The sequence below is a fragment of the Phasianus colchicus genome, chromosome 9 (genome assembly GCF_987193195.1).
Source record: "Phasianus colchicus chromosome 9, bPhaCol1.hap1.1, whole genome shotgun sequence".
Lineage (NCBI taxonomy): Eukaryota > Metazoa > Chordata > Aves > Galliformes > Phasianidae > Phasianus > Phasianus colchicus.
Window position 1 is genome coordinate 8,200,987 of NC_143444.1, and position 14,067 is coordinate 8,215,053.

Here is a 14,067-nt window from a genome sequence, read left to right on the forward strand (position 1 = left end):
GTACACAGATCATCCCCTGACCTCGTCACCCCCTGATTTCCCTAATGAGCCATAGGTGGGAGCGCTGAGAGCAAAACCCCGCCAAGGGATCACGGTGTCTTCCCCATGGCCCCACCAGGGGCGGGTAGGAGCTGTGGCTGTTCCCCGTGGGATGTCTGTGCCCATGGCAGAGCTGCTGCGTGGCCCTGGTGAAGGTCAGGCAAGGATCACTGGCTGCAGTTCAAACCTGGCACCGGGGCTAAAAGGTTGACGCAGTAACTCTGAAAACTGCTAAACAAGAAATAGACTCCTTTACAAGGAAAAAAAAAAAAAAAGAAAAAAAGAAAGAAAAAAAAAAAAAAGAAAAAAAGTCCCTGGGAGAAGAGATATTTCAACCCCTTCTTGATTTATGACCTACTATAGGATATTGAGACATTATTTACAATCGATATATGCTCCTGCAGGACTCCCGCCGGAGCCATAGACCCTGCCTGGTAGAGGCAGACCGGTCAGCTCGCGCCTCCGGAGCGCGGCCGTGTCCTGTTGGAGCGAGCAAGGAGCCCCACGCCGCCGTATATCTCTCAGAAAATGGACCTGGTTACACGTGTCTTTGGGCAGCTGACAAGGGGATGTAGTTTAGGGCTAAGACAGCAGTTCGGTGGCAGAAATCAGCGTTCTTCAGCCTCGCCAACGATGAAATCTCTTGCACAACACAGCGAGAGCTCCGCAGCCTTATAGGTGCAAAATGGAGTTGTTCCGTTGGCTTGGAATGGAGTCAGGCCAATTTCGAAGCAAGCGCTGGATTTTATTCTGGGATTTTATCTTTAAAGGGGGATTTGCAAACACTTGAAGGAGGGGAGGGGGGAAGTTCATTCAGCGTAAAATTGCGTCCTGGCCGAATTCCAGTTTGGGTAATTACATTCTCTTTCTGTAGTGGCTGCAGGACAAAGGGCCATTCATCACGCTCCAAACTGCTGCAAAGGGCTCCCGTGCTCCTCTGCAGAAGGGATTGAAACTTTTCTCCCCGTGGTTGAGGCCACTCCAGAGAGTAATGGAGCTTGGCAGGGTTTTAGGATGCTTTTGGGTGAGATATAGGGGCAAGCGCGCCGTCACGCGCCGCTCGGCCTGCAGCAAATCTGGGTAAGTAGGGCGCTCGGAAATAGGCTTGTGCTCGCCCCGAGGACACGCTTTGCTTTGCAAAGTGCCTCCGGAGCTCCATGGGCACTCAAGGGAGCTGGATTCCCTCTCTGCCAGTCTGCCCTTTGGAAATGCCTCCGGGCTGGAGGTTGGGAGATGAGTGGGTTGGAAGGACTTGGGGCTCGTTTGGAAGCAGAGCAGATCCTCTGTCCTTCTCTCCCTTTATCTCCCTGGTAGAGTCCAGCTCGGTGAGACCCAGTGAGGCTCTGGGCCCGGTAGCCATGGGGAGGCTGTGTCCTATGGGGCCGTGGGGCAGGAGCGTGTCCACAGGCTGTGTGCCTCAAGAGTGTCCCTTTGAAGCAATTTGTAGACTGTTATCCTGTATCATTAACCTAATTAGTGTAATTGCCGCCATTTATGTAATGAGTATAAATACTGGAGGAATCCCATAATTAGAAGATGTAATTAGGTAATTAATAGATGACATGGTAACAAAAATCCAGGGGAAACTTTGCAAGGTGGACAGTGTGTGCGTGCGTGCACACGGCTGCTCAGGCACGCCAGCCCCTACTGCAGGCGTGCTATGGGGCTGGAGTCCTCTGCATGGCTCTGGACACGTCAAGGGCCTTCCAGGAACCAGGAGAAGGCTCTTGTACACCTCCACCAGGCCTGCACAGAGCCAGCTTTGCTCAGGGGAAAGGGCAGACCAGCGGACATAGCTTTGACATCCTTTGCTTTTCAGATCTGTGGGAAAGCGAGGTGAAGTGGAGAGCTCTGCGACTGGCTGAGGAAGTTTCTGCTCTGCGTGGAGAGCATTTTTTGGAGAGGTTCCTGAAGTGTGAGTGTTTTAGCTGGGCCCTTGCTCGTTGTTGAAACACTGAACTTTTCATTTTTCCTGCTGTTCTGAGTCTCTTGCTCCTGTTCGTGCTTCCAGAGTGTTTGCACACAGAGATGCACATGAAGAAAAACACGTTAAGGAAAAGTTTCCATGTTGTTGCTGAGGATGGTTGGATTTCAGGTTGCACCTGCCAGGAGTAATTCCCCCCTGGCCTCCCACCTCCCTGTAGGAGCATCTTCCCTCCAAGAGCAGTGCTACACCACACTCCATTGCCATAGGAGGTGACTCCAGGGCTCGCAATACTGCAAGAGGGTCCCCAGGAGTCAGAGGGCAACCTGTGCAGGTGTCGGGTGGCCAGAGGCTGCCGAGTCCCCAGGACCAGCAGCTAGAGGGAGATATGACCTCACGCTCAGGGCCAGCCTCCTCCTGCTGCTGATGCCTGTTGGAATGCCAAAGCAAATCCACTCGCTTTCCAATGTTTAGGGTCCGTGTAATGAATGGCCATAATGCAGGCTTCATTATGTAGAATAAGTAATTCTCGAGATTAAAGACTTTGAAAATGGCTCTTGCTGGAGTTTCTGCCAAAGCGTTTTTTAGTCCCTGTCTCCATGGGGAAGTTTTATCAGGTGTATCATGATCAGTATGCAGGGGTCCAGTTACACCAGGAAGACTCTGTCTAGACGCTTTAATTCCAGCACAAAAAAAGGCGTTTTTTCCCCTTAGCTTAAATTCATTTGCAAACAGCCTTCACAATATCGGTGCTGCTTGATCAGTGTCAGAATCTCCCAGAGCAGAGCACGACGTTTTGATGTTTGCATCTCCTCCCAAACACCGCTCTGCTCCCATCACAGCCCTGCCTCAGAAGGTGGAGGTGACACAGAGCTCAGCAGAGAGCTCTCAGTCCCAAAGTTTTATTCTGAGGCTCCCCCGGCTCTGACCTGAGTCCTGCCAGGTATCCTCTCTTGTATTTCTTCATTTCCAGATGCATCTTCCTTTGCTAATTTCTCTTGCAACTCATCTTTTTCCCCTTGCAATCCTGATGCTAAGTGTGAATACCCTTTTCCTCCTAAGGCTCAAAGCCTTGCTTGAAGGGTTGTTCCACCTGCCTGTCTAATTAAAAGAAAAAATCTGAAATCTCCTCCCTGTTCAAGTCTTCAGTCATGTTGTGCATGTCAATAGCGTCCTAGTTCTGCCCTAGTTTTTGTGCATTTTTCCTGTGAATTTCAATATCCTGGATCAGTATGAAGTTATTTTCTTTGCCAAAACTAGAGATAAATGAGTGGCAGAAGAAAGCCCAGGAGCGGGTGGGAGCTTGGGTATAAGGAGCAGCCCAGTTTGGCCAGTTTGGAGCAGCCATAGAGCCATGGCTGACACTGGAGGAGGGAGCAAGGCTTTAGCTGGTGGTAGTTAATTATGTTCCTCTGTAAGCTTTGTTCTGCTGCAAAGCAAAATGGATCCAAGGACGTCACACAGTTCATGCTAGGCGAGAAGATCACAACGTTACACATATTTTTTCCTCCTAACTATCTGTCTACATGCTTACTGCAAGTCAGGTTGCCAAGAGTGTAACTGAATAATTACCCTGTGCTGCCTTATGGTAACCTTTGCAAGAAAGTGTTTAGATCGAGGAACTGTGTGAACTACTCATTAATATCTTATAGGTCAGAGTTAAGGATGTTGCATTGCGATGAAATATGTATTTCTCCTTATTTCTTAGGAAAATGGGCTCCTGAGACAGAGGAAGATTTATGGTGATCTTAATTAGTTATTTCCTCGCTTTCAAAATGTTTGGGTTTCAGCGATGATATGATAGATAATTAACTTGTTGTCACACAGTGACTTTTAAAATTAAATGTTTGTTCTCCGTAATATTTAATCTCAATACGCATCGCATGTGTGCCGCAGTACACACACACAGGTATAGAGAAACGTGTGCACATGCATCCCTGCAGAGCTCCCATCGTGGCACGATGCTCACGCTTTAGGTGTTGAGCCCAAGGTGTAGCAACACAGTGCTGCTAAGAGGTGGGGCGTCGTGATATTTTCTGCTGAAATAGGAAGGTCTAAAGGAAGGGAGCTGTATCATTCCGTGCTGCATCCCTCGAGGACAGCGGGGATCTGGAGAGCAGCCGCAGGGAAGGCAGAGGGAAGGGCAGCACTGACCCCAAATGGAGGTGGGCCCTGTGCCCGTGGTGCCTTGTTGCTGCAGGGAGCATGATATTTTTTCCTTTGTCTTTGGGATTTTTCATCAAAGCTTTATAAATAACAGACAAAACCCCCCAGGGAAAACCCTCCCAACCAGATCCTCCAGGAAATGGGAGGCAGAGGGAAGGAAGGCTAAATTTGGTGGCTCTTATTTTTAACAAGAGCTATTTCGATCCATTTAAACCCACGCAAAAAAAAAAATAATGCAGAGCCATGGGAAACTTTCGCTGGTGCCAGAGGAGCCTGTTAAGGTCTGCAACATAGCCAAGGGCATCGTGGGGATGGGGAGCTGGGAGATGGAGTGAGATGCTCAAGGCTTTGTACAAGCAAAGGCTTTCTTCAAGCAAAGCCAAGAAATGAGCTTGCGCCCCTCAAATTCTAGGCTTGAAAGCTGCTTTCATTTTGCTTTACGAAAAACTCCATGATGAGCTTTTTCCTCCTGGCTGGACCTTGCAGGAGTTGGAGGCACATCCAGCAGCTTGGCAGCATCCATCCATGCTCCCCTGGTACTTTTCTGAGTGAAGGTGTTAACCTTGGTGTCCTGGCCTCCTGTCACAAGAAGTAATTACATTCGTCCTCCGTAACTGAGTCCACTGCCCCCAGGTTGCACAGTGCCCACTGTGCCCCAACCCATGCTGCAGGAGCTTGGGTCATGGAGAAATGGAGAACATGCTCATCCCAACGCCGCCATGTGTCCTGGTGCAGACTGCAAGCTGAAGCTGTTGAATCAGGTTGGATCCAGGACACAAGTGAGGCTACGCAGATGATGCAAAAAGGTCTCAGCAGGAGGAGGCACGGTGGCATGTTCCAGATTACCCTGTCATGGTCCTTGTTGGCTGCTTGGGCTTCATTTCTGAGGCTGGGGACTGTGAGTCTGAGGGCCACAGGGCCTCCATTTTGGAGTCACATTGGCTGCTGAGCGGAGCGCAGACCTCAGGAGCTGCTCTTTCACATTGCTCCTCTGTGTGTGGGAAAGGATTTCAAGAAACTATTGACCAAATGAAACCTCCGTAATGCTTCTAAATACTCAAACACATTAGACATGCCTGCCCAGCTCAGAGATAAATTAGAGCTATTATCACTACAGCCCAGACAAACAAACGGAGGGCTCTCTCCAAACAAGCCATTCACTCAAGAGACTGGATTTACAAGGGTCAGGGAAGCAGCGTGAGCTGTAGGCACCTGCTTTCTTCTGAAACCTCTTTAAATTGGCCATATTGACTGGGGCAGAGGGAAGGGAGGGAGCACTGCTCTGCCCTTTGGGGTGCGGCGATCCCATCCATGCGTGGCATCACAATGTACTGCTGGCATTCTGCTCTCCGTCTGCAATTAAAAGCTGCAAATCCAACCCTAATCCATTTTGCTTTTCTCCCAGATGTGGTTGGGAGAGTGAGGGGTTTGAGAACGTCAGGGATGCCGAGGCTGTTTGCTCTGCTCTGCTCTTGGGTTTTTGCTTCTGCTTCTATGGAGCGGTGGGAGCTGCGCTGGTGGTAAGGTGGCGATGGGAGAGGTCAGATCAAATCAGCATCTTGGGCATCACTGAGACTGCCTGAAAGGGTAAACAGAAGCTGCAGTGTGTATTTTGGGCTTGGTTTCATGTGGAGGAGGGAGGAAGGAGCAGACACAAAGAATAAAGGGAAGAAAAGAGAGCATTATTCTGCTGCCTCGATGCAGGGAACCTGGTAGCACTGCTAGCCACGATGGCTGCAGGACTCAGCCCCCAACATGGCTGGGTGTCTGCAGATGGGCCGTGCTCAGTCCCAAACCCAGCCTTGGTGCAACCAAAGGGAGCTGCGGGCTCAGCAGCACCACGACCCCAACCATGCGCTGAGCATCACGTGGTGGCTGTGATGGAGAGCACTGTTCTCCTCGGAGGGATATTCCTGAAGCTTGGTCCTGAACCTGCATCTCTTCTTGGAAGACATCCAGTCTCTGTGTGCGACCTCTGGCTGGTGATGAATTTGCCATTTCCCTTGGTAACCAGACCTGGTGATTAACTACCCTCGCTGCTCAAAATTGTCTTTTATTTCCCATTCAAGGTTCCCTCACTCAGTGTTGTCAGCTCCCGCTATTTATTTTGGGTTGTGCTGCTTACTGTGCCTTTTACCTGCGAGCCTAACGATCATGCCAGTCTCAGCTATTTTCACTCTGTGGGTATCTGGGCTCAAGTCACGACGAAGATTTCCTCTGACTGCTGAGCAGACAGAGCCCTTTCAGCCTTTTGCAGGGTTGAGCACAGGCGAAGCAGGAGCTGTGCTTACCACTGCCTCGAGCATCTCTCAGCGCATGGGATTTTATTTAAAGTCCCAGCCTCTGGACTCGCACCATTACAAGGACTTGATTTTGCAGAGGCATCAAAGCATCACTCAAAAGGCAAACAAAAATCACCATATTCAGAGGGATTTTTTCAATTGCGTAAGGAATTCTGTGATGTTTTGGTTCATTGGGAGTTAAAGGGGTGAGGGTGCTGGTTTAGTGACTACATAATGAAGCTGCCAGCCCACTTGGGACATCATGGGGATCAGGGGGTCCCTGCTTACATGTATGTGGGGGTCCTGCAGGATCCAAAATTCCTATGGCTCTTTCATCTGTACATCTCCCTCTGCTGGGCTAATGCATTTGGGGAACACCAGGGCTTAGGCTTTACTCATCTTCCACTGCTCTGGCCACCTCAGTGTCTCCTGGTGGTGGTAGATGGCAGCCACCCACATGGCCAAGACATTCCCGGGGCTGGAACTGGTGACTGCACAGGCTTCATGTGACAGAAGAGCTGCAAACAGAAGAACGTGGAAGGGAAATGGTAGTAAGGTCTTGGAAAGAGTGGAAAAGATCTGCTGTGGACAGGCCTGGAGGTCAGAGGTTGGGGACAGTGGTGCTGGCACATCTGGGACAACTAACAGGTCCTCTGAAATGAACCAAGAGTGTTTTGAACTGGCACAGCAAGATGCTTTCTTTAAAAATAGTGAAACAATGTGTTCCATCTTTCTTCTTCCTTCTCCTTGCATTTCTTTCCAGGAAAAAAAAAAAAAAGAAAAGAAAAAAAAAAAGACCAATTGGTGAAGTTGGATCTAGGGCAGCAACAGCTTTGGTTGCTGGCCCAAAGTGCTGAAGCCCCTGGGTGCTGAGGGTCAGGAGAGGCTGGGGGCTCCAAGGCTTTGGAAACTTTCCTTCTTTAGGAGGGATAAGTTTGTGTTTAATGCCAGCAATGAATTCATGAATTAGAGGACAAAGGATCAAATGAATGTTCTTTGTTTTTTTTTAAAGCAGGTTCATCTTGGCTTGCAGTTACTGCAGGAGCAACTGAGAGCCATTCACATACTTTCTCTGCAAAATTGGTAATTTCTCCCTTTGTTGTACCTGTTGTACCTGTAGGACATTGCCTACTTATCCAGCACCTAGAAAAACGTCCTGATCTTGTCCAGGGAACAATACCAATGCCAGTTACCTGCACCTGGACACCCCATGGGTTTGGAGCTGAGCTCTATGCTTCTGCTCAGCTCAGTGTCTGAGGAGGCAATGGCCTGAGCTGCTGAAGTGTGGGCACAAGCTGCAACTCCACCTCCATGTACCACACTTCTTGGGTTGGGAGAAGCTGCCCTGGCAAACTGGAAAGAAATCCATCTGGGGAGCTGGTGTGATAGGAGCTGACAGGGCTGGAAATTTGATTTCTGACTATGCGTGCCTATGTGTTTCTTGTGAAAGAAGAAGAAGGAGAGAAAGCCAGGCATACTTTGAATCCTGCAATCATTAAAACCAATTCCACTTTTCCTGCCCCTGCCCACCTCCTGATATGTGTGTGAAACAATCTTTACAGCTACACAGCCATCAGATGGTATCGACCCAGCGGTGGAAATTGCTATTGACTGCTGCTGGTGCTGCTCTCTGCACTTCCGTGGCTTTTAAAGCGACACTATCCAGGTGATTTCATTTTGCCCATGATAAAGCCTGGGAAGCCGAGCCTCAGACAGGCCAGAATGGGGATGTGTGTGATATGTGTGAGCAACAGAACACTGCTCACTGCTGCACAGACAGGAGAAGGGTGTTAAAGCCAGCGGGGAGAAACGCTGACTCCAGAAACGCTCGCCTAAAGGGGAGGGTCAGGAGTGTGCTTCCATCTTTACTCCAGCAGGAATGCATTCCTGCATCCTGCTGCAGATTTTCCATTTCAGCTCTACTACTTAAAAATCTGCTGCAATTCCAGCATCAAACCAAGACTAGCCCACTGCACTTGTGAAGGATCCATCCAGTACTACAGAGATTGAGGGATCAGATGCATTGATTTCTTGTTTTAAGGGACCCCTCTGATTCTGCATTATGAATTCTCTCTCATCTGCACTAGGTTCCAAAGGAAAAAGCAGGACATAATAATGTTCGCCTTTTAGCACGAGTGGTTTGTGCAGCCTAAAGAAGTCCTTTCATCATGAAGCATGAGAACAGGCCTTCAGATCAGAACTGTAAAAATGTGCATTTTGTTTCCTCTGAGGCAATTTAATTGATGGCATTTGGTTAATCCAGCACTTGGAGCTAAGTGTGGTGGTAAGGGGAGATGGTAGAAGAACTGTGTAAAAGCTAATGTTGGAGTCTGATTCCAGCAGCACAGAGTAAATGTTGTGTAACACCATTCTTGTGTCACCAGCATCACCTGAGCTTCTAGAATAGAAAAAGCCCTGAGACTGAATGGAGTCAGCCCAACCAATGGAGGTGCAGTGGGGTGTATGAAAATAGCCTGAGCATGCTTTGGGAAATGATTGTGGTCAAGGAATAAAGTGGAGTGCTACTTGTAACCACAGCCTACGATACCTGGCTCCAGACCTGGCCAGTTTTCCATCCTTCCTCAACCGGAGAGTTGGAGGTGCTGTTATGGAAGGAAGGGATGTTGTTCATTCTCACAAAGCTCTGCCTTTGCTCTTCCTCCTTGTGCCTTTGACTTCAACCACACAGCAGTGCTCAGGAGCAGCAGCTGGCCAGATGTGTCCAGAAACACATCTCCTTTCTTGTGATCTGGAAGTGACAGCCTAAAGCTTCTGAGACCCCAGCTCAAATGCAAGTAACCAGTGCTCCAGCCCCTAACTGAGACTTGCTTTCAGACCCACCAGTATCTTTCTCTCTGCCCTAACTCTTGAATTGCTCCAGAAGTAAACTGTTCCACTGGGGAAAGAACAGTTAGCTGGAGAAAGGGGTTCAGCAGTCTGGAATGTGGAAGGAGTTTTACTTCTTTCATTCAAGGCCAGATAAGTGTGAGCCTGGTGAGGTCTTCTCTCAAAATTTAAGCCCCTATGCAATGCTTACCTAGAGACCCTAAAGTCTGAAAGTTAGATCTTCAGAGCCTAAACTTCTGAAAGTTTACTGTGAGTAAACTGGTACTCAATAGGGTCTCCTAAAGTCACAAATCTGGTGAATTTGGCTCAGGGCTGAGGCTTGCCCTCCTAGTAGGTGATGAACTGACCACCCATTGCATCTCAGTGCTTGGTGGATTTGAGCTCACTGCAAAAGATGCAAACACATTTTATTCTGTGGGCTTTGCTCTCTCTGGGAGGTAACCACAGCCTGTCTTTTCTGGCTTCCCTTTGGGACAAGTGTGCCTGTTCCTATGGGAGGGCAGTGCACTCCCCCAGCCCCCTGCCAGCCCCCTTCCAATGTCCCACACTAACTAGGTGCCACTGGACTGCCCATGTGCCCTTATCAAACAAGCAGCCTTTGAGAGTTTTTCTTTCTTCCAGGCTCAACCTGCCTAAGTCTTTCGGGGGGGAGATACGATATGCGATTTGACAGCAGTTCTAGGTGAGATTTTTTCCTCCTGGGAAAGCGTGGTAAGAAATTAAGCTTTGTGGGTTTTCTGCCCAGTCGACCAGGAAAAGTGAAGTCCTTGGTGAACCTGGGTTGGGTCTGGAGGCGGGAGAGCTGCTGCTGTGATTTGTGGTTATAATCTCTGCAGCACTGCCTCCTTTCTTAGAAGTGAGAGGCAAGTGGCTTTGACACCTCTGTATGACCTGGGAGCTGCAGGGAAGCAGCGGTGACATGTTCTGGGAAGACAAGGTCATCGGCAAGGGTGGTGTGAGCATCTTTGGTCCGGCTGACTGTACAGGAATCCAAACAACTAGGAGGAATTTACGAGAATTAAAGAGAAATATCTTCGATTTGGCTTGCTGTGTGTTTGTAACGTGGTGCTTCCCAGAGTGGTGTGCAATACAGCAAGGTTACTGGCAAAGCAAAAGCAGCAGTGAAAATGGATGTCCAGTTGTGAAACCTATCTGTCCTGCAACCTTCAGGGCCTGCCAAGGGACATGTTCCATGGGCTGTGAAGAACCAATATGGGACATGACCATATATCAGTGATTATATCGATCACTGTCTCAGACCCGCTCAGTCAAGGGCACCGGCACCTTTGCAGGGGAAGTTTTGCTCCTGCTCTGCGAATCAGGGGAGTGCACTGAACATGTGGCAGTGGCTGCCTGAGAGGGGAAATGACCCCGTTTTAGGGAATGCTGTGCCTGTGCTCCAAACAATTAGTAGAATGGAGCTGAGTAAAGTACAGGAGGGACCGGACTGATAATAAGCAAAGTGCTGAAATATGGGAAGTTGGGGAAGAAGCCAAATGAAAATGAAATGAAAGGCTAAGGTCCAATTTCAGCAGTTGCATAGAAAGAATGGGACAGCTGATAATAAGAAAGCCTGCAGGAACACTGGGTCAAAAACACCACTGGAGGAAGCCACGGAAAAGCCAAGGGGATGATTTTATCAAAAAGCGAGACAGCAAATTAGAGTTTGTTGGTTTACTGACAGCCACGGAGACCCAAGTGTCAGACTGCTACCTCTCTGCTCGCTGCTGGGTGCTGATGGCCGGCTTGAGGTGTGTGTGGGAAGGCAGGCTCTAGCTCGGAGAGCAGCAGGTGTCCCCTTGGCTGGAGGTTTTTGCACGAGAAGGGACAATTCCCACCAGCTTTGCTGCCTGAAACCTGCTTGTACTTTTGCAGCCTTTCTCAGCCTTGGACTTCTGTGGAAAGCTCTAGAGAGGAGAAACAACTTCTGCTTGGGGATGAATCAAAAAATGAGGGTGGGTGACATTGTGGAAGACATCCCAAAACCCCGAATCTGCTTCCGAGGCACAAAGGAAGTCATTCCAGATACCTGTAGTTCACATGGAGCAGCGGGGTTTTCTTTCACACTGTGCTTAAGGTAGATCCTATGGGATCACCTTGGAGTGATTAACAGAGGCTCTTGCTGATGGTTCACAAAGGTGAAGCCCTTCTTGCCCCTTCATTTTCCCATCTGTAAACGAAGGCCAGGGGTGTGCCTGTTTTGCCAAGTGTCTGGAAAAGGGCTTGCTACAAAAATGAGCCCGTAGTGCTGGTGGTGAAGAGGAGCTCTTGTTTAAAGGCCTGACTTGTGAGGTCTCACCAAGAAGCTGTGGAATATAATCATGTGTTTGTCCCTCTAATGTGGCTTTCTCTTTTAAAAAGTACTGTGCAGCATGTGAGGCACACTCGATAAGAGTGAATTTAAGGGCTGTTTCCTATCCTTTGAGAAACATCAGTATTGGCTGAAAGAGGGAAAAAAGCCGTTGTTGTTGAGTCCAGAATAGACCTGCTTTTACTGGAGGAATCTTAGTGCTTTTGCTGATATTTCCTCTGATGGTTTTTACCTGACTTGTTTTCAAAATCCGTGTTGAAATTTTTCAGTCTTAAAAAGCTGCGTTTCCTCGCTGAATCTTGGGTTTGAGATCTGGAATGGCATCCAAAATGACTTCACAAACGGCTCACTACAATGTCAAAGCCTCAGAAATAGGACATTCCGCAGGGTAAGTCACCTGCTTGCATCTGGGAGGGCAGAGAATTTATTTCAAACAATGCCATTTGCTTTTCAATTACAGACATTTTTGTGGGGAAAAAAAATGCAGCAGCCTCTAAGAAAAAGCACGTGATCACAATTAAAGAATGTGTTGTGCTGTATCAGAAGGTAGCATTTAAAGCGGGGAAAGACTGAATATTGGCTATAACTCATTGTAATTATACCATCTATTTCAAACATGTAAATATGTTTGGTAGCACTTACATGTTTATGTCAGCTATTGGGAAAAGCAGTTTTCCTTTTTGGTAAACTTCTGATGATAAGAGTTTTGTTACTTGCATTTGAATAAGCAACAAACAGCAAGTTTAGGCACATTTTTATGAGAACAGAAGTCGATCCTCTCCCCTGTGGCTGTAGTGTGTGAAGGTTGTTTGTAATAACATTGTGAATGGGAGATGGTAACGGACAATGAAAAATAGACGTATTTTAATAGAATACACCACTAGGATGTTAAAGTTGGTGTGATGCAGCGTGATGATGCCTGGAGTCAGGTGGCCGGGAATCCATTTCTGGCTCTCCCAGTCCCAGATGAACACCAGCAAATCCCATCCTTTAACTGGGAAGAGCCGTATTGAGCTCCTTTGGAAAAAGCTTTGCGATCTGCAGATCAAGAGGACTCCAGAAACCCAAGCACTTTGCTAAGGTCTAATGTGTAAACCAGGCAAAAGCTTGAACGCTGATTTAGCCTGGCATGGTGAGTGAAGTCACGTCTCTGCTAAAATGGATGAGAAAACTCCCCTAGCTTCTGGGGACTGGGATCCTTCGCCAGGGGAAATTATTCTGAGCCTATTTCCTTTCCCTTTGACATTTTCTGTCTTATCAAAAGCCAGATGAGTAAGGGAGAAGGATAATGACTAAACTGACAAATAAACAATCAGTTCAAAAAAAGCAACACGACGTTTTCAAGTAAATTTAAGAATCTTTTCTGAGAACCCGCTAGGAATTTAGACTCTGCCATGTTTAATCCAAGAGAGACCATCCACCCAGAGCTCACTGCACTGCCAGGGCTGTGGTGGGCTGGGGAATGGGACACAGGGCTTTTGCGTGGAAGAAAGTAAGGAAAATTGCAGAAGAGAGAGGAAAATGAATTTGGTCATGAAGAACACAGAAGGTACCAGCATGGAGGGGTCTCAGTCTTCAGACCCCAGAGCAAAACAGCCCACGGAACTCAGGCTCTCCTCACCAAAATGGCAATATTTAGGGAGCCACAGGGCAGGAGATCAGTTTTCAGCCCATCATGATGTGGGTGCTGGGGATGCTGGCGGGGAGGCGCTTTGCTCGCGCTTGGCCTCAATCTTCCAGGGCTTCGCTTTGCCACGGGAATGATGCATTAACAACAGCTTGTTTTTCATTTAATAAATAATTACGTCATGATGGAGCCAAGATTTTAAACAAGAGGCTCCCGTAAACATTTTCTTCAGGAATCTGTGATAAACCAAAGACAGAGATAGACCTACTGACGGGGAGCGGAGCCGGCAGACTTGGAGCCTGTCCATCTGCTTCACCATCGAAACAAAACCACTTTACAATAACCGCAGAGAAAAGGAAGCAATGCAGCTCGGCGTATACACTTATACTATGTGTGGTGGAAATGTTTATTCTTTATTTCAGAAAGATTTAGTGGGTGTAGAGATAATAGAGAATAGCGCCTGCTGGTGTGTTGGGGAAGGAGGGGTGATGGTGTTTGGGCTTTAAGGGAGTCCGGTGTCGGCTCCCAGGGGGAATATTTTCGGTAATGCCTATTGCAATCTCATGCACTTGGAAGTGGAAGGAGACAGAAGAATGAAATGTGCTTTTCGGGAGTGGTGTTGTAAAGGCCCCAGGATTAGTTATCTCTGACAGGAAGGATTTTACAGACTCAAGTAGATGGCAGAGAGTCCTGGCCATGCCTGACTGCTCCTCCAAGGCTCCGTGCTGGATGCCTGCCTGCCTTGGAGCAGCTGCTTTGGAGCAGCTAGGAGCGTGAGGTTCCTCCTCTCCCTGTGACACACCACAGGGTTGCCTTGGGCTCACGGGACCACCTCGGGCTCTCTGCCCCAAAGACAACTCAGCTCATCTCC

General features: G+C 48.3%; 1 long non-coding RNA gene across 1 annotated transcript; it reads left to right on the top strand.

Annotated features, from left to right (window-relative positions):
- The first annotated feature begins 5,653 nt into the window (after window positions 1-5,653).
- On the top strand, window positions 5,654-11,808 carry LOC149916803 (uncharacterized). The gene is made up of 3 exons (XR_016469102.1): window positions 5,654-9,202; window positions 9,880-9,940; window positions 10,113-11,808. It is a non-coding gene; the product is annotated as an uncharacterized LOC149916803 (long non-coding RNA).
- The last annotated feature ends 2,259 nt before the right edge of the window (window positions 11,809-14,067 follow it).